This window comes from Lepidochelys olivacea (genome assembly GCF_965140295.1).
Source record: "Lepidochelys olivacea isolate rLepOli2 genome assembly, chromosome: 25".
NCBI classification, from domain to species: Eukaryota; Metazoa; Chordata; order Testudines; family Cheloniidae; genus Lepidochelys; species Lepidochelys olivacea.
Genome location: NC_140435.1, coordinates 12,401,362 through 12,421,916, shown reverse-complemented (window position 1 = coordinate 12,421,916; position 20,555 = coordinate 12,401,362). Strand labels below are relative to the sequence as shown.

The 20,555-nt window shown below is 45.4% G+C and overlaps 1 protein-coding gene across 7 annotated transcripts in view; it reads left to right on the top strand.

Moving 5' to 3' along the window:
• PTPRS (protein tyrosine phosphatase receptor type S) overlaps positions 1 to 20,555 on the top strand; it is a 247,059-nt gene that overhangs the window by 47,759 nt on the left and 178,745 nt on the right. For 3 of the 7 annotated variants that reach the window (XM_084614681.1, XM_084614682.1, XM_084614679.1), the window contains exon 1: positions 3,395 to 3,607. The exons of 1 other annotated variant lie outside the window; for it this stretch is intronic. The gene's annotated coding sequence lies outside the window, so the exon portion shown is untranslated. Of the gene's footprint in view, positions 1 to 3,394; positions 3,608 to 20,555 lie in introns of those variants that run through there. 3 more of the 7 variants (XM_084614683.1, XM_084614684.1, XM_084614685.1) reach the window with 3 other exon arrangements.

The window sequence follows — 20,555 nt, the reverse complement described above, 5'->3', positions numbered from 1 at the left end:
GTCGCGTTTTCCAAACCTTTTTATCATTTTTGTTGCTCTCTTCTGGACTCTTTCTCTCCAATTTATCCACATCTTTCTTCGAGTGGCAACCAGAATTGGACACACTACTCCAGCTGAGACCTCACCAGTACTGAGTAGAGCAGGACAATTACCTCCTGTGTCATGCATAAGACACTCCTGTTAATACACCCCAGAATATTAGCCTTTTTCGCAACTGCATCACAGTGTTGGCTCATATGCAATTTGTGATCTGTTGTAACCCTAGAGCCGTTCCTGCGGTACTATCACCTAGCCAGTTATTCCTAATTTTGTAGTTGTGCGTTTGATTTTTTCCTTCCTAAATGTGGTACTTTGCACTTGTCTTTATTGAATTTCATCTTGTTGATTTCAGACCAATTCCCTGATTTGTCAAGGTTGTTTTAATTCTAATCCTGTCCTCCAAAGTGCTTGTCACCCCTCTTAGCTTGGTGTCCTCCACAGATTTTATAAGCATACTCTCCGTTATCCAAGTCATGAATGAAGAAATTGAATAGTACTGGACCCAGGACCAGCCCCTGCAGGATCCCACGAGAAACATCTCCGCCAGTTTGATAGTGAACCACTGAGAACTATTCTTTGAGAACAATCTTTTACCCAGTTGTTAGCCCATCTGATAGTAATTTTATCTAGACCACATTTCCCTAGTTTTCTTGTGAGAATGGCATGTGGTACTGTGTCAAAACCTTACTGAAATAAAGAGATATCACATCTACTGCTTCACACCATCCACTAGGCCAGGAACCCTGTCAACAAAGGAAATTGAGTTAGTTTGGTTATTCTTGACAAATACATGTTGGCTATTCCTTATAACCCTGTTATCCTCTAGGGGTTTACAAATTGGTTGTTTAATAACTTTCCTAGTATCTTTCCAGATCTCGAGGGCAGGCAGGCTGGTCTAGAATTCCCCAGGTCCTCTTTGTTCCTTGTTTTTAAAATCCGGTGCTATTTTTGTGCCCTTTTCCAGTCCTCTGGGACCTCATGTGCCCTGGATGATAATTACTAATGGTTCCGAGATTGCTTCAGCTAGTTCCTTAAGTACCATCGGATGAATTTCATCAGGCCCTGCTGACTTGAATATGTCCAGCTCATATCAATATTCTTTAATCTGTTCTTTCCGGGTTTTGGGTTGCGTCCCCTCCCCCATGTTATCAATATTAATTTTGTCGAGTATCTGATCACCATCAACCTTCTTAGTAAACACTGAAGCAAAATAGGCACGAAGCACCTCTGCCTTCTTGATGTCATCCGTCATTAGCTTTCTTTCCTTGCTAAGTAGAGAACCTGCCCTTTCCTTCATCTTTCTCTTGCTCCTATTTAAATAACCTCCTTCCTGCTGCCTTTTATGTCCCTTGCAAGGGGTAACTCATTTTGTGTCTAGGCCTTTCTGATTTTGTCCCTGCATGCTTGTGCTACTCTTTTGTGCTCCTCCTTAGCCACTTGTCCACATGTCCACTTTTTGTAGGATTCCTTTTTTGATTTTCTAGTCATTAAAACAGCGAATACACAATGATTTGCTTCCACCCTGAAGCAAAGCATCGCATCTCTATGGGATTTCAGATTAACTTGAACACACGTAGGTAACAATAAGTATATCATGGTCTTTCTCTGCAGAAGCCCTCTTTTGTCCCAGATCCCCTTCTGTAATCTTTTTTGTCATCCCGTACTGTGTTATGTCTTATTTAGACTATAAAGTCCTCAGGCCAGGGATTATCATCGCTTTTTTTATGCCTGTGAAGAGCCGTGCACACCTATGGTGCTTCATAAATAACAAAAGGGTTTTAAAAAAATCCCCAGGCTTTTTATAGTCCGATAAAGTTTGCCTCCACAGTAGCAAAAAATTGATGTTTAGTTTATTTATGTTTCATCTTGTCGAAATGTGTAGCGGCGATTATCCTGTAGCCGTTCCCCTTCCACCCGTCCTAGGCCATGGTTGTCATGGGCTGTGTCTGAAGTAGGCTTTTGTACCAAGGTTTCTCATTGTTGCCATCGCCAGTGCAGAGAAGATACCGGCAGCTTAACCGTGATGGCGTCTAACCGAGCTCGGAGCAAATCTGTGTGACGCTCATAGACTGCGGTAAAGCACCAGTGACTGCCTGCAGCCCTGTTGGTTTGTTTGGTCTCTGCTAGGATTGCAACAGTGTTGGCTAACCTGTATTGAAATATACACTTCTTTCTCTAGCGGGGACCAGGCCTGAACGAAGGGAGATCTGAATTCTAGTACTAGCTGCTCTGTTAACTGTGCTGTGCGCCCTTGGAAGGTTATTCCGTCTTTGTACCTCAGTTTCCCTTCAGTATAAGAGGTGAATAATTAACTGCCCTGCAAGGGGGGCATGTGAGGCTCAGCTGTTTGCCCGTGGCTCGGAGATTCTCCAGCTGACAGTAGCCAAGATGGGGAAGCAACAAATATAAAAAAGGGAGCTGGAAGACTTTTTTTAATAATAATTAATAATAATAAACCCCTAGAAACAATAACACAGTGTGTGTCTTGCTCTCCTTGCCCTGGTTCTTGCCTGTTGGGGCATGAGGCTAGCAGCCAGTTTGGAATGGGAAATGTGTGAGCTGTCTCTATTTGCTACGTTGCAGCTGGACCAGGCTGGGGCCCAGGTATAAGTCACCCCCTCCCTCAAAAACAAAATCCCAACCTTCTCTGCAGCTCCAAACTCATGGATGGAAGGGAGATTTACCCCGGGGAGCTGAAGGCGTTACTGGCTGCTACGCCCTGGGGGTGGGCAGGAGGAGCTTCCTGCCCCCCTCCCACCAAGGCAGCACATCGTCTGTGGGGCTTCCCCCAACTCCATCCCTATCCCTCACACCATCATCCCTTACAGGGCCATGCCAGCTCAAGTCCCCCTCCATCCCATCTTCCCCAAGGGGTCTCCCTTCCCCCTCCCACACCCATTTCCCCCATGGAGCTCCTCTTCTTCTTCCCGAAGACCTTCCACTATGAATTTTTTCCCTCCCCCCATCCCACACATGTTCCCCTATAGATCTCCCCACTCCATGGATCAGCTCTCCCTCCCCCAGGGGGGCTGGAACAGTGTGTACAGTGGGGGTGCTGAGAGCCATTGAACCAAACTGTAAATCCTGTATATGCAGGGAGTGTTGCAGCAGCCCCAGTTCCAGCACCTATGCCCTCCCCTATGGATCTCTTCCCCCCCCCCCCGGATCTGCTCCCCCCCTTTCCCTTCCAACACCCCGTCCCCTATGGAACTCCCCCACCTATGGATCTGTGCTCCCCTCCTCCCCTGTCCCCGATGGATTTTCCCCTACAGACTTTGTCCTGCTTCCCCTCCTCCCCCCCACCCCACCCACACCTCCGTCTCACTCTGTATGCTCCCTGCCCCTCCCCTGGCTCCTCCCAGCCTTTGCCCCCCTTCCCCCTCCCGGTCCCATCTCGTGTCTTGCTCCAGACCCTGCAGGAGGTGTCACCCCCTAACCCCCTCCGAACCCAGGTTGGATTAACGGGGACCAGGCGCCTCATGGATCCCTAGCCGCTGCCTCTTGGCCACCAGTGCTGCAGCCGGGGGCCCCTCTCGGGGGCTCCAATGGGAAGGCTCCAGCCCATACGGTGAGTCCTGCAGCCCGACTGGGTCTGAAGTGTGTGTGGGGTGGCTCCTGGCACCCTGGGGCTGTGGGACCTGCATGGGGCTGTTCTCCATCCTCTGCTCCCCCCATTTCATCCCTTCGCCCCTGCTCTGTGTCCTCCTCTTCTGCCATCACCCGCTTCCCATCCTCTGCTCCCCCATTCCTCCCCCCCCCCCGCTCCAAGTTCTCTCCCCCCATTATCCTCTCCGCACCGCTTCCTTTCCTTCCCCGTCCCTTGACCCCTTTCCCCTCTCCACATTCTTTGCTGTCGCCTCATTCCCCCTCTCCTTTTAACTTCTTCTGGTGCTCAGCTCAGTAACTGCCCCTTTAGGAGCTAGCCCACATTGCTTTCCTGGTGCAGGATAAATAGAGACCCCCTTTCCCCTCTGTCCCCCCCCAGATGTTCCCAAGAGTTGCTCCCCACCCCAGTCCACCAGGACCCCTAGGGCTGCTCCCCTGGCTCTGTGCTAGATTAGACCCAGAGCAGATTTTACTTGTTACTTTATTTTCTGGTGGCTGAGTTTAAACCATCAATCCAGAGTTTCCTTTTTAAGGGAATAATTCCCTTCTCCAGCTTGGGAACATCCAGAGCCAGTTACAGTTCAGAGAGCTTCCCCTGGGCTGCTTGTTAATCCGTCTCTTGCCTTCTTTAATTTTGTGGTTGATCCTGCCTGTCTGCATGTCTCTCTCTCTTTTAAACTGGAAACGAAGGGTTTTTTTTCACCCCCATTTATTTGCTGTGTGTTGATTTTGTTTCAGCAAAGATCCCCTCGTTCCCCCTCCCCCCATGTCTGTAAATACCCCTCGGTCTGTGTCTGGCATGTTGCATCTGGTATCAAAATATAAGGTTTAAAAATAAAGTTAAAGAATCCTCCTTGAGCCAGCTGCTCCCAGACTTTAGGGGAAAGGTGGATTTGTTTTGTGTGGGGTCAGACTGGGAACTGGCTTGCTGCTGTTTGTAGATTTCAGTGGCATCCAAATTATAACATCCAGGTTTCACTTTTTTTCCTCCCTTTTTGTCTTAGGGCTTTGGGGGATCGATGATGTTGTTTAATTGAAAGGGGGGAATTCTGTGCAATAAAGATTAATGGTGTAGGTTAGCATTATTTTGAAATCATTAAAGGCACATTGATTCTCCCCCACCCCTACCCCCACCGCTTTTAAATCTGCCAAATCGTTTATTGGTGCGTTTATTTGCAAAACAAGGGACAAATAAATGACTACCTGTGTCAAGCTTCCCCAATTCATGCAAAACTCCTCTCTTCCCTTTATAAAAGTGTACCAAGGATTGGCTTCTTCTGTTTAAAGATTGACATTTTCCAAATCATCCTTTTTATTACTTATTTTTCCAATCTCTCCAGCTCCTCCGTGAGATTTCCTCTTTTTTTTTTTTTTCCTGACAAAGGGCGGGCTAGATGAAGGCACGATACACAGTTAACACATGCATAACACTGGAACTTGATTGATACTGTCTCCTTTATGTACGGGGCTAATGTGCATATTTACAAGGTGTAATTTTTGTACAGTTTCTGTATCCTGCTGCAATAAAATGTAACTTTTTTTTGCTGCTTATCGAGCTGCTTGGATGCAAAATCTATTACACCCCTATTTCCATTGCAAAAATGTAGTCCTTTTTTTCGATCAAGAGGTAGAATAGACTAAAACTCTTCACTTTAGAAATGTGAAGTAGAATGGGAGCAGCTTTGTTGGAAACTTTCAGAGAGAAGTGGCCATTTTTCATCCCTTTCTGATTTATATCTTCTCTCTCTTCGCCCTCCCCCCACCTCAAAACCCCCTGGAGTTCCCACTCCGGCAAGGATTAATACCCTTCTGTTAGAGGGAACTTTTCACAGCAAAACTCCAACTGGAATTCTCAGCAGCTGGGCCGTTAGAGGAACACTTTAAATTAAATTTAAATTTATGTTGTTTGCTGTCTGAGAACTCTCCAGCAGTTAAAGAGGAAAATGTAAAGATTAAGCAGATTGTTACTATTTATGAAAAGCACTTTCAAACATTAACATTATGGTACTTTTTTTTAAAAAGAATTCTCTAGACTGTACTTTGCCAAGTAACGTCTGTGCTTACTTTCCATTCCTCTTCTGAAAATACCAGCTAGAAGCAGGCAAATCACAAATTCAGCTGCACTGAGATCACCACATGTGATAGAGAATAAAATCCCTAATAATATCATAGTAGCATGCTAAAAAAGAGACTTTCCCTAAATAGCCCACCACCTGCATTGTGTGATCTTCCTTCTTTTTTAACTGGTTTTGATGTACATCAGGCATGCTTTTGTCCACCCACTGACAATCAGTTATGCAGTCTGTGAAGGTGCTTGTCAGTTCCAGAATTTTACAAGGTGGATATTTATAACTGATGCTGTTTGGTTTGTTCCCCGGGGGGGGGGGATATCTTTACTTAACTGCTGATTTTCTTGTTTAAAATGTGTCTTCATGATTGTTTTTTCTTTAGATTCATTTTAGTATAGGATACCTAGTATTTGTGCATTTAAAATAGACCTCACACGTGTTGGATGTTAGTGCGTAGGTTTCTGTGGGAGGTAAATGGGGTTCTGTTTACCCTGCAGTGGTTCTGGTTAAATCCTTGCTGGATTGAATGGTGATGTATCAGAAACAGCGCAGGGGATCACCATTTTGAGGGTGTCTCGTCCCTTTCTCCTGTCTATTCCCCCCCCCAGGAATAAAATCGGTTCCACTCACAATTCTTTCACATTGACCATCCAGGAATGGCAAGGAACTTCACAGATATTAACAAACATATCTTTGTCAGGTAGGAAATGTGTCATTATCCCCATTTTACAGACAGGCAAACTCGGGCACAGAACCGTGAAGTTACTTGCTTGAGCTCACACTGCCAGACAGAGGTAGAAATGAATCAGGGAGTCCTGATTCCCAGCCCCTTGGTGTAACCACTAGACATCCTCCTTTCACAGCAGAGACGCAAGGCAATGATGGTTGTAGTAGTTAATAGGGTTGCCAACTTTCCAGTTGCACAAAACCGAGCACCTTTCCCCGCCCCTTCCCTGAGGCCCTGTCCCTGCTCATGACATTCCTCCTCCCTTGGTGGCTCGCTCTCCCGCACCCTCACTTTCACTGGACTGGGGCAGGAGGTTGGGGTGAGGGCTCCAGGGTGGGGTTCAGGGTGTGGGAGGGGGCTCTGGGCTGGGGCAGGGAATTGGGGTGCAGGAGGGGGTGAGGGCTCCAGCTGGGGGTGTGGGCTCTGGGGTGGGGCTGGAAATGAGGGGATTGGGGTGCAGGAGGAGGCCCCAGGCTGGGGTTGGGGCCGGAGTGTGGGAGGGGTCTGCAGGTTAAAGCAGGGGATTGGGGTGCAGGAGGGGGTGAGGGGTTCAGGCTGTGGGGGGGAGCTCTGGGCTGGGGTAGGGGTTTGGGGTGCAGGGGAGTGAGGGCTCTGGGCTGGGGCCAGGGATGAGGAGTTTGGGTGCAGGAGGGTGCTCCAGGTTTTGCAGGGGAGGGGTTGGCGCCCAGTCAGCGGTGCAGCGGGAGGGCTAAGGCAGGCTGCCTGTCCTGCGCGTAGCCTGGAGGCAGCCAGCAGGTCTGGGTCCTAGGTGGAGGGGCCAGGAGGCTCCACGCACCGCTCTCGCCCATAGGCCCCACCCCAGCTCCCATTGGTCAGTTCCCAGCCAGTGGGAGTGTGGAGCTGGTGCGTGGGGAGGGGCGCAGCGCGTGGAGCCCTGTGGTCCCCCTGCCTAGGAGCCAGACCAGCTGGCTGCTTTCGGGGTGCAGCGTGGTGCCAGGACAGGTAGGGACTAGCCTGCCTTAGCACTGCCAACTGGGCTTTTAACAGCCCGGTTGGTGGTGTTGACTGAAGCCTCCAGGGTCCCCTTTCGACTGGGGTTCTGATCAAAAACTGGACATTTGGTCACCCTTGTAGTTAAGCCTATTTACCCTCAAACCAGAGAAGATGGAATGGTGTATTTGGGGAAAGAAGTGCCTCATTTGGGTGTTCCAAAACTCAGAAGAGACACTTGGAGGGTTCAGAGTGGGGATGGGTTAAATACACTTGGAGTTGCCTGCTCATTTCCTGGAAAGGCGATAGTTGCATTATATACTTAAATCCCTCCTTATCACATGATATGTTATCCTGTTTCTTAACCTCAGTCCTGGAGAGTTCCAATCCTCTTCTCTTCCCAGTCTGTTCGGTAGAGGCCATCCCAGAATTCTGCCTATAGTTACCTTTTCTTCCTATGGGATGGCTATTTAGTCCTGGAGAAAAGTGCCAGAATAACAGCCTGGGAAATTGAGACCTATCTTAGGGTGAGATCGGAGCATCAGAAGTGTCCCTGCCCCAAAGGTAGTGTGCTGTATAATAGCAAAGAGTATTGTTATGGATAAACCACAGATATGGACTCAGGAATAGGGTTATGTTCCTGGTTCTGCCACTGGTTTGCTGGGTGACCTTGAGCAAGTCACTTACTCTTTCAGTGCCTCAGTCTCTCCATCTGTTAAATGGGTATGCTGATGCTGGCCTTCTTTGTAAAGTGCTTTGAGATCTCCTGGAAAGCAGTGTATGAGAGCTAGGTATTATAAAACAGCCAAGACGAAAGGTGGGCAGAGATGGATAAAATGACTCACTGAAGCTTGCAGAATGTTGGTGGCAGGGTCAAGTATAAAACGCAGGTCTTCTGATTTCTAGTCCAGTGCTTCTGGCGTCTTGCCTCAGTCTGTAGAGTGGGTGCAGGCCAGCAGTGCATCTTGTCCATGCTACCTTGCCATCCAAAGGACTCCCCTGTAGCATAAGAATAGAAAATTTGAGCTGCATAGCCAGTCAGGTCTCAGCACTTCTGCTGAGACTGCCAGAGAGGGTGCCAAGCGCAAGAGTGGGGGGGTTTTGTGGGTTTGACACCTGCCCATTAGGAGCTAGATTGAAGCCATCCGTGCATTTCACGTTGGTCTTTGTATAGCAATCACGTTGTAGCCGTTACTCACTTAGGATGGATTTTAACCAGTGACCCAGAGATGAAAGGCTCTGTCATTAATCATAGAATCATAGAATATCAGGGTTGGAAGGGACCTCAGGAGGTCATCTAGTCATTACCTGCTTCCCCTGAGCCATCCTGTGCCCCTGTATCTGAAGAGATTTTTGTACACGCCAGGTACGTTTTATTTCTGCGCCGGGCTTTGCTGTTGGACTGAGCACAGAGATTGCACCAGGTCCTTTGACAGCAAGCGAGTGTAATCTTGTTACATTTGAATTTATTTCATTCTGCATTTGTGGGTATGAAAAATGAACTGGTAAAATTAGGGACTCTGGAGAATGTAAGACATTGTGTTTGTTCAAATGCTGACTGTAGGAAAACATCTGTCAAAAGCTCTCTTTGAAGGAGTAGCTGCCCTTCCAGAAGTATTTTGTAGGAGTAATAATAACTGTTTCAATATATGAAACCAGCTGAATCAAGAGGCACCGGGGAGATGTTACAGCAGTAACTGCAGCCTGGCTGATGTAGGTATGGAGATGTATCAAACAGAACCATGCAACGCCATTACTTTCACTGAGCCCATACATCCTGTGACATTTGCATGGTGACTCACTTCTTAGCTTGGTACAAGCTCACTTGCTGGGACACGTACAAACAGTCATGGCAAGAAGGGTTTAAGGAATACTATTCGGAACTGACTTTTTCTTTACAAAGCACTTCAGGCATGCTTATGAGGGGCGCATGAGTTTCCTTGCGTGCTGATTGGTGTTCAGATTACTATGGTAATGGCAGCATTTAAAAACCAAGGACCGGATTCTGCAGCCTTCACACACAGGAATAGTCCTTAGTCAAATAAGTCACACAAGTTAGGGTTTCAGGATCAGTGCCTGAGTCTGTAGGGTGACTTTCCTACTGTTTCTGATCTGTTAAATGTCTTTAACTGTCTGACCTGACAGATGGGCTGTTTGCGGCTCTGTAACTGTAGCCAAAGAATCAGAGCCAGCCCCTGTTTTGATCATTTTTCAATAGTTCATTTGGGTTTAATGCCTCTCTTACAATTGATTCTCTCTTACAAACAGATTCTCTGATAATGGCGTCTGTGCCATTCTGATGGGACCATTAGTATAATAGCAAAGAGTATTGTTACGGAATCAGGATATGGAATTTATATAGAATCATTATGCTGACAGAAGTCGTACCATAAATAAAACGGTGCTGTAACACAAGCGCTAAACTCACATGTAATAGAGAAAACGACAGTACACGCTCCCCCCGAGCCTGGCCCTTTGAGATTTCATCCTCGAATGGTGAGAGAGGATTTCCACGTGTGGCCGCTGCCCCTGGGGAGTGGGAAGGCCGCTGCCAGTGCAGGGCTAATGAAGATCTGCTTTTTCCAGGGATCTGTTCCAGTATGGTTGTGATGCTGTTGGAAGTGGGAGGGGAAAGCGCTTTCCATGTGACGCGTTGCCCATACAAATCAGGGAAACCGTCACTGGAGCCTTTTCAAAACCCAGCCTAGGAGATTGTTACAAATAATGAGTGGTATAAATGGGCTGTCGCTTTTCTCCCGCAGGGCATTCAGTTTTGCTCTTGAGCTGGCCGTGTAGCCCCATAATGTTCCAGGACTAATTTGAGATGGGACTTCTGTACACATGCTCTTCTTGGGTTGTGGGCAAACAATATACATCTGCAAGGCTCCTGCCTTTGTGGTGTGAATGGGGGAGAAAGCTAGCAATTACATTTGTGGAATTCTCAGAACGGGGTTGGGGGGGAATAAACCACCCAGAAGTCTTGACGTTGCAGGCTGATAAACCTATCATGCCCTGATACAGCAAACGAGAATGTAAAAGACTACCCCCTACCCCCCCACCTCAAAAACAAATTGAGTGAAGGGGAGAGGGGAAATAGATTATTTGGGGGAAATTATTACATGTTCGGGGGGGAGGGGGAATTTTCCTTTCACTTCCCTCCCTACAAATAAATCCCTGGAGAAAGGCATGTGGCAGGCCAGTCTTCAGACTTTATTTTATTCTTTTAAATATAGATAATCCGGATGGCTAATCTGTAGCTTCGTTTGGCTAGCAAGACCCTCTTGGGGAGGGCACAGGAAGATTCTGGGAAGCAGTGCTTGCAACAGCAGTGTTTAAACAAAGTAACTGCTAACGCTGTTTCATGTGGACAGAACATATAGGTCTTGGTTTTTGTTTTTTTTTAATTCCTTTTTAAATGATGACTCCTGCCTTCTGTCTGTCCCATCCTCCCTGTCCCTTGGGCTGGGATATTTTAGCAAAGAGTAAAACAGGGGACACTCTCTCAGATGTGGTTTTGGTTTTGTTGGCGTGTCCTCTGGTGAGAGACACAGCCCCTTTATGGCAAGACCATACATCTTGCTGAGATCGGCTGGGGCATTTTAGCTGCGGGGTTGGGAGCAGAGGGAAGGTTAGTTGATTGGACAGTAATTCCCTGACAGCCGGGTCCAGTGTGTGCTTTGAATTTCTCTTGCCAGAGGCCCCAGTTGGGATACAAAAGGTGGAGGGGTTAATTTTTTTTTTATAGCTCATTCTCCCTTTGTCAGTGAACATCTGGTGGCTGGAGGGGGGAGGGTGGCCTCTGATTCTAGAGAATTTGATGGAGGGGGGCAGTTTGGGAGGTGGGTGGAGGGGGGAGTGATAGCAGTAAGTCAGGGCTTCTTGCAGGTATAAAGAATGCTGGGATTCAGGTCGCCTTGATATTAACTGTGAAGGAGAGGGAAGGGAGGAAGAAAAAGCGAAAACTTCCCAATAAGTGATTCCCCCCCCTTTAAAAAAAATCACTTTTTTCACTCTGTGCATGGGGTGGGACTGACCATCAAAACAAATGTGTTGCCAATGTTCTCCTCTTCTGGCTGCCCCTCCCCACCGGTTCAGGCTTGGAACCAGCCCTTTGTACTCTGAGTTAGTTCTCCCCAGTTTTAGGACCACTTGTTCTTCGTTTGCTCCATGCAGCCACACGCGCTCCAGATTCTTCAGTAACCTCCTCCCTTCCCCGAGATGAGCTCTAATTAAAACTTCATCCTCTTACTTAAATAAGAAAGAAGAAAGCCTCCAAATCTTCGGTCATCGGATCTGGGTAGTTTTGTGCTTCATCTTCTCTTCTGCCGACAGATGGACGGGGGATTCCAGACAGGGAAACAGCCTGGCTGCAAGCAGGAGGGGGTGAATGGATGCTAGGTTCCTACTGTCCCTAGTTCCTTTGGTAGAGGAGTGGGTGAGCAGATTTTTTTTTTTTTTTGAGCCTTCCCCCAAGGGTAGATCTTTCGGTACCCTTTCTCCTCTGCCTCCTATTCAGTGATTTTGGGTTGGGGTGGGAGACTTGCACCAAGTCCCTGGCAATAAAAGTGGAATCTCTCATTTCATTGCTTTTAACCCCTTCCACTGGAAACTCCCCCCAACCCACCATTATGGTCTGTGTGCGCAAAAGGGAATGTTTATGTAGCAGTGGGAGCTCCTTCAAATGGGGCCTCTAGGAAGAGTCCTGGTGAAATCCAATATCCTGCCACCACTCTCAGTGGAAGGATCAGACCTTTGTATAAAAACTGCTTGTAAGATTTAATGTCTATTAGACCTGCCTTTTGGAAACTCTACCCTGGGGAGTTGAGCACTCTGGGGTACTGTTGGGGCTTTGATTCATGGGGTTTTTTGGGGAGGGGTTATAGATCATAGCCTGAAATCATACACCCCCAGAAAGCATTGATCATGTACTGAAAGGCATATGTTTACTTTATACAGTGAAACACACACAGCTGTACTCTGTACTCTTCCTCTCTACCTGCTGTGTGTGATAAAGAACCAAAAAATGGAGGTGGACGAATTATTCATGCTGGAAACTTAAAATGCCTTGGGAGTCTTTCCTATTCGTGTAAATAGCTCTTTCTGTAAGACCAGCTTCCATTATTGTTTCTGCTGGGGGAAAAAGTCCAATAATAACATGGGTAGGGGGCAGAGTATGAAATTTGTGCAGGAAACTGGGACTAAAACGAATGATACTAGGCATGTTAAAGGTGGTTTTCACTAATTTTTAAAAAAGTGTGGTTTTAGTAGAGCTGATCAAAATTTTTAATTAAGAACTTAAATGACCTTTTCTGAAACTGATCCACTTTCATGAGCAGCTTTTAGTTTATTTAATTTTTGTTTAGTTTTTCATTTTAAAACAAAATTTTTAAATTTGTGAGGTTTTGTTTGCTCGGTTTTGTTTGGGGGTGGGGGGGAGTTTTCCCTCATTGCTGCTGAATGAAACGGAATGATGTTGAGATTATTTTACTTTTTTCTTTTTTCCTTTTGCCACTTTGACTTTTTAGACTTCCTCTATTTGAGATTTGCAAAGAATTATAGAATACATGTTAGTTACAGAATAACAGAAGAAGAAACAAACATCTGTAATTCTGCCATCCTATATATTTTTAAAAAGTTGGCAAATGTTAGGGTAGCAAAGGGAAAAGTTTTAAAGTGGGGTTAATTTATTTGAGCTCAGTGACAAAAAAGAGGATAAAACAAAAATTAAAAAATTAGATTTTTTTTAAAAAAAATTGTTTGTTTTACAAGATTCAGAATGAAACAATGTAGAAAATTTGATTATTTTGCAAAATGTATTTGTTTTCATTTTTTTAACCAGCTCTGATTATCTTGTGTGTGGGAAAGGTGCAGTCCTGGAAACTGAGCAGAATCAGACGAGGCCAGACGCTGGTGGTAACAGCAGGATGGAGTACCCTGTGCTGCATTATTCGTATACTTTAACCCTACACTGGAGGGTCCTCCATTGTTTGGGAGGGGAGTTCAGTCTCCAAAGCCCATCAGCCTTTGAGCTCAGCTACGACTGCCAATGATGGCTTGAGCTTTCCCCCCACCTCGTTAGGAATGGCTCTGAAAGCATCAATTCATTACATGTAGGCCACCAAACAGCTATCTCATGGGAATGACTTGTTGCCATGGAATGGATTTGAGCTGGTGTCTTGGGGCCTGAATGGTGCAAGGTGCCTGAGAACCAGAACTCCCTTGATAAGCATTAGCTCTTTGGAGTTAGAAAGAAACTTCCCTATGGACAGATCAATACAACAGGGTTTCTTGCCCCTTTTTGTGAAGCCTCTGCCTTGTGGAGAAAGGCTTCTGGACTTGATGGACCATTTGTCAGATCTGGCCTGGTATGTTCGATGGGTGTAGTACAAGGCTCTCCGTGAGGGAGGGCTCGTATTGCATTGCCACTAGCCTATTTCTTTGTTTACAGAAAGAGGAGCGTGGCTCGATGAGCGTGCCTGTGCTAATCCCTGAACGTGCACAGACCCATAGAGCCAAACTGCTTGTGTGGATTGAAATGCTTATTTCATAAGAGGTGCCTGAGCTATGCACCGATATGGATCGTATGGACTAGAAATCGGAACTTCTCAAACTCTGGGTCTGGACCCCGTTTTAATGGGGTTGCCAGGGATGGTGTTAGACTTGCTGTGGCCCAGGGCCGAAGCTTCAGCCCCACCACTTGGGGCTGAAGCCAAAGCCCGAGGGCTTCAGGCCCCCTGCCTGGAGCTAAAGCCCTTGGGTTTCGGCTTTGCCACACACCCCACCCCCCGCGCCGTACAGGTTGGTGAGCTTGAGCTTTGGTCCCCCCGTCTGGGGTGGTGGAGCTCAGACGGGCTCCGACTTTGGTCCCCCCTCCTGGGGTCGTGTCGTAATTTTTGTTGTCAGAAGGGGGTTGCGGTGTAGTGAAGTTTGAGAACAGCTGGAAATGGTGTGTAAACTCCACTGCCTAAAGGAGTAGCTCCAGGAGCTATTGACTCTGAGGGCATGCAGGGTGGATAAAAATCAATTATTTAAAAAAATTTAAAAAATCAGTTTTTTTTTTAAATTTAAATTGGATTTTTGAGGAAAAAACCTGTCTAAAGATAGTTTTAATTAAGATACATTATAGCTCAAAGATATCTCATCATGGAATAGGGATTATAAATTCTAATTCTATAGTATGAGACAATACATGTATGTAACGTTTAAGAAAAGTTTTGTTAATGAGTTGCAGTAGTTCATGGATTAGGGACCCAATCTTTTTGGGTTCCAGGGGCTTCTGTATACATTATTTCATAGAATCATAGAATATCAGGGTTGGAAGGGACCTCAGAAGGTCATCTAGTCCAACCCACTGCTCAAAGCAGGACCAATCCCCAATTTTTGTCCCAGATCCCAAATGGCCCCCTCAAGGATTGAACTCACAACCCTGGGTTTAGCAGGCCAATGCTCAAACCACTGAGCTATCCTTCCCCCTTTCTATCTACCCAATGGTATTCAGTGCTCCAGCTAGAAGATAATCATCAGAGATGCTGAGTTTTGCAGTTCTCAAACTGGTTTTGTGTCTCCAGAGGTAACATGCTTGTTAACAGCAAAAATGTTTTAAATAAATAATATATAGAGGTGAGAAATAGTTTAAATAAAACAATTTAAATGTCTGTCTGGTGGTGATCTCCTCCTAGTACAGTATGGCAAGAAAATCCTCCAAATATTCATGATTAACTCGTTGAATTGGAGATAGTTCACCTCCCAATGACTTCATAATATCTGCTTCAATTACCTTTGGTAAATGAAATAACCAAACAATCATTCATTTTCTGATACAGCTGTAAAACTAATCTGAAAAGTTTTCAGAATCACTGTTTAAAAATCTATAATAGTGTGTACCTTCTAAAAATGAAACCCACATCTATCTCTGAGTTGTGAAGAATATGTATTAAGGTTATAACAACCAGCAAGAATGCACTTTTATGTAGAAATCCATGATTAAATAGTCTTCCTGACTAGTGATTTAAATCATGGTTTAAATCAATTTGATTTAAATAAAATCCACCTTGAGGGCATGTCTACGCTGCAGTTAAAACCCATGGCTAGCCCTTGTCAGCTGATTCAGGCTCGCGGGTCTCGGCCTAGGGGCTGTTTAATTGGGGTGTAGATGCTCAGGCTGCAAGCTCTTGGATCCTCTCCCCTTGCAGGGTCCTAGATCCCGGCCTCCAGCCTGAGCCCGAATGTCTATGCCGCAGTTAAACAGCCCCTTAGCCCGAGTCCCGTGAGCCCGAGTCAGCTGGTGCAGGGGTTTTCAATTGCAGCATAGGCCTCCCTGAGACACAATTCCCTCCCTGCACCCCCTTGACTCCAGCATCATAGTAACTTGCAATTGGTGCAGACTTCAGCGGGAGTTAGGTGCCTAAGCACCTTTGAAGATCTGAGCCATTTTAGGTACTTTTTGAAAAGTTTACCCTTGATGTCATTGAATGTTGGACTTCTGAGTAATCTAGGGCAACATTTTCAAATGCACCCATGTGTCTAAACTAGAGTTGGTTGGGAATTTTGTGATGGGGGGAGGGGGTGTGAGAAATTACTTTTTCCATGAAATGTTTCAATTTCAATGAATTAGCATCAGGTCCAATGAAAACCTTATTGGAGGGTTTCTCAGGTCGAGGCTGGAATTTCTGGTAGGGAAGTAGAGAGAGAGAGAGAGAAACCCACCCCAAAACAGGCAATGGCCCAGTTCCGGGCAGAGCAGGGACTTGAACCTCGGACTCCCGGGTGTGGAAAGAAAACAAATGTCACAACTTCACTTTCTTGCTAACTGAAATTCTTGTTTCCTGGTCAGCCCTAGTCTCTACCTCCTAAACTACTTTTGAAAGTCTCAGCCCATACGATTCTACTGAAGGGCACAAAACATGGATTCCGCTGCCTCCCGCTTTCCGAAAGTCCTCTGTTGTAGATGTGTATGGTTCTCATGGCAGCAGCCTTCTGAAATATGTATATCTTTTGTTTGTGTTTTGAAGAGCTCCATAGTGCTGCCTTGACATTCTAGATTCAAGTGTCTTTTAAACGTATAGGTCATAGACAGGCTTGAAAAAAATCAAGCTAATCAAAGCAAAAGTCTCCTTGGAGTGTGTGGACCTCTCCATTTAACGTAGAAGAGGACGTGCTCTTCCCCCAAGAGTTCTTAAATCCACCTCTATGACTAATTTCACTGTTTTTTGATTGAGTACTATAGCAATTAAAACATGGCTGTCGTTTCTGCAGATGAATGGGAGATTGACTGCTGTCTCTCCCTGTTATGAAGTACCGTTCTGTAGCTGGCTGAATAAAATTCTCAGTTCCATATATTTCTGTAATGCACTAAAGTTTATGGAGCATTGAACAAACTTTTTTTTGTGTGTGTATGATAGTTTACAGTACCAGCAAACAGCAAGGTCAGAACCCAAGCGTCTGCACTATGGCGTCAGGTTATTTTCACTACACACCAAACACACCACACTGGTATCTTCAATTTATCTTGGGTGTATTTTTAATACGCAGCTGAACATCGCAAATGTGTACTTAAAAGCTAGAAGGCACGTGGTGAATGGCTGAATTTTTGAGAACGTATTCGGCGAGGTACTTGCACGTGTCTCTAGATTTAAGCATGTGAGTAATCTCATTGACTTCAGCGGGGGCTAGTAACTTGCTTAAGCGCTATACTGACCTGGGGTACAAATACAGTCCCATCTGAAACCCTAGGTGCGTGCTTGTGTCGGCTAGTCTGTCTCATGGCTGCATTGCTGATTTTAGCATGCTAGCTTGAACAGAGCTAGTGTGGGTATGTCTACCCGAGCTGGCAATAACATCTCCAGCTGCAGTGCAGCCTTAGGGTGAGATCCTGGCTCTGTTGAAGTCAATGGGGGTTTTGCCCTGGACTTCTCTGCGGCCACCATTTTCCCTCAATGCTCAAATTGCGTGAGGGCCCCCCAGCTTTGGGGTTTGCTCTGGTCTTGGACTGAAACAGCCTGGATCTGATGAGCTTCAGGGAATGTTGCAAGGTCTCAACATAGTCTCCCCACAGCATTTGAAAATGGGCGGGGGAGTGATGGGGATTGTAAATTAGAGAACAAGGGAATTTGTGCTAGGTTGCCTTAATTTAAACATCCAAGTGTAGCAGTTTGTCAGGGGTGCCTAGACTGTGTGTCTATCTCTTGTATACAGTCAAAATAAATAGGTGCAGAAACTCAATAACACAGCCACAATAACGCGTCACAAAATATGCTTTATTCATTTATTTTAGGCTTTAATTTATTATGATGCTGTTTCAGGGTTAATGTACTTTTTGTATGTGCATGCATATATAGTGTGTGTGTAAATAGCATATGTTCTTAAAAATGAAACCTTAGTTGAACTGAGTCCTCACTGTGACATACACGATCATATCTTGGCTGACAAGGGGAAGGGCGTATCTTTTGTGCAGATTATGAAGTGTACAGATTATTGAGGTTCAGCTATTATAAGGGATTTGGTCCGTGGTTCAGGATGTGAATTTCATCATGCTGCGTGCATTCACTCTGTTTGCTTCTGAAATTTCCTGTGGAGCAGGAGACAGCATAAAATGTCTTATTAATGTTGATGTGATCTGTCATCGGCGCTAACCAGTGATTTGGTATATGACCGTGGCATGTAAGCAAATTTGAAGCAGAAATAATCTGACTTTATATTAAAAACAAAAGCAATATGCAGCAATATAATACGAGGAAATTCCATTTTGAGGTTCTAACGGCAAACCTTTCTAGCTCCCTTCTCATGATTAATATAATTGCCAAATTACTTTGATGGTTTGATGGAATTATGGCCCTGTATTACACAATGGGTAATCAATCACAGTAGAGTGGGTTTACCCTTTTTGCTATAGCATGTGTATGAAACAGATACATTATAGCGTGAAACATTCTTTAATGCTGGTATTCTCATTCAGTGGTGTCTGTGATTTCGGGTTCTGATAGCTGCGTGAACCTGACCTCACCTTGTAGACTTTAGAATCTTGCAGGTTTTGGAAGTTGCTTAGTAACTTGCTGCTTCTATTGAGAACCCAGGAGCATTTGTGCTTAAATATGCAGTATGCATGTTTGTATAAATATCACAATAAAATCACAGCAGCCGTGAAATGAAAGCTGCCAACCCCAGAGCGCTTCATAAGCATTAGCTAAGGCTTGTGGATAGAATTTTTGCCTCACTAGTCAAGGTTAGAGTTTAAACATTTGATACTTGATAGTATGTTCCCAGCCTCATTTGGTGCACAAGTTATTCCATTTTTAGTCAATGGGTCTAAAATAATTCCTTGCTTAATTGCCAGATGCTTTGCTGTGACATTTTCTTACACTAGAGTTCAGTCTAAGAGGAGTTCTAATGGTTTCTGGATTTAAAAAAAAAATATTCCTAGTGAATGGTGTCAATTATGAAAAACTGTATCTGGCTTATATATTTTTTAATAGGCTGAATTGGAATTTGGGGGAAACTATCTGATTTCTTATAGCAAAAGACAAGGATCAAGAGTATGTGTTTCCGTGGTCTCTTAGCGTTTTTTTCTAACCCTCATTGTTTTCCTAATTACGCTGCAGGAATTTTGCACAATTTGTTTGATGAGGTTAAGCTTTGCTTATTCAAATGGCATCCTCAGTTTTCTGTCTCCTGTATGCACAGAAACCCTCCACTTTCTCTTATCTGTGTAGCAAAACCTTTCAAATCCGTATGAAGGGGGAATAAAGTGGGTTAGACTTTTGGCTTTCTGCCGAGGGTCTGTACCCTCTGCCTAAGCTGCAAGAATGGTACTCCCCACCCCCACCCCCCATCTCTTTATCATATTATTCTCTGGGTGGGGTTTAGTTTTGGTCTAATGAGATTCTTTCTCTGGCAGGCAGATGGGTCTCCTGGTTCCTTTCCCCTGGAGAATCCCCCCTGGTGCTGCAACGGGATCACAGCTGTTGAGTAAATGTTAAGATAATAGTGTTATTACGGAGTAATTATACAGCAAGTTATTGAATTAACGGTGATGAAGACGACCCATAATTCTGAATGGTAGGGTGTGGGAGGAAGAGGAGAGTTGGGAAGATGAGGAGAGTCTACAGCACCTAATAAATTTCCCCTTGTTGAGAGCCCCTCGCTGCTGGGAGTCAGATTGAAAATGAATGAAAGAGAAGCTCAAAGAGCTAATAAATAAACCATTTCCCTGAGAATAGAGGGGATAATTAGAAACCGTGGCCCCGTGGTTTTGTATCTGCCCTGGGGTGGAATCTGTTCAGAGCTGTACCGTGGTGATAAAACAGGGAGACAATACAGAGATGATGTTGCGCTCTTGTTAACATTTGAGGGGAAAGATGCATTGCTCTTCCTTTTTTGTTGTTTTGTTTTTTCTTTTTAAAGTTTCATGTTGCAAAACTTTAACAGGCTGCACACTGGAGCCTCTGCCTTGATCAATAACCTTGGTGGAGCCTAAATTTTTATTTTTAAATCGTTGGGTTTTTGTTTCCTCTGGGGTTTCCTTTTGTTTAGTAAACCCAACAAAACTTTTCCCCATCTTGGGCTGGTATTTAACAACAAATGCAGCCTCCTTGATTCCTTCTAAGCCCTTGGCGTCGCCTTATTTCTCAGGGTAGCCTCTCCGTGTACAGCACAATTTCCCTTTAGTCGGTTTAGTTTTAGTTTTTCCCCGCTGCATCTGCCTGTCCATCCTTTTAGACAAGGACGGGCAGTGCCTGCAGGCAATTGATTAGATGAGCTCTGAGTCAGAGCTGGCTTTTTGTGCATCTGCCCTTGGAGGAATCTACCATGTTGTTACGATGCCACCATCTTGGGTGGCATGCTGGGGATTGAACCAGGGACCTTTAGAGCTCAAACCGTGAGCTGCTGCAGGTTGAGCTAAAAGGGGAGGCACAGTCCAGTGGCTATGGTGTTAGTCTGAGACGCGAGAGACTCAGGCCAGGTCTACACTGTAGAATTAGGTTGACCGAACTCTGTGTGTGTCTATACTACCGCGTTGCTTCCGGCGATGTAAGTCCACTACACCGACCTAATAACGCCACCTCCACGAGAGAAGTAGCACTCAGGTCGATGTCGTTAAGGCGACGCAGTGTCTGTGTAGTCACCATGTTACTTACATCGCCTGTCAGCTCTGCACCGAGCTCTGA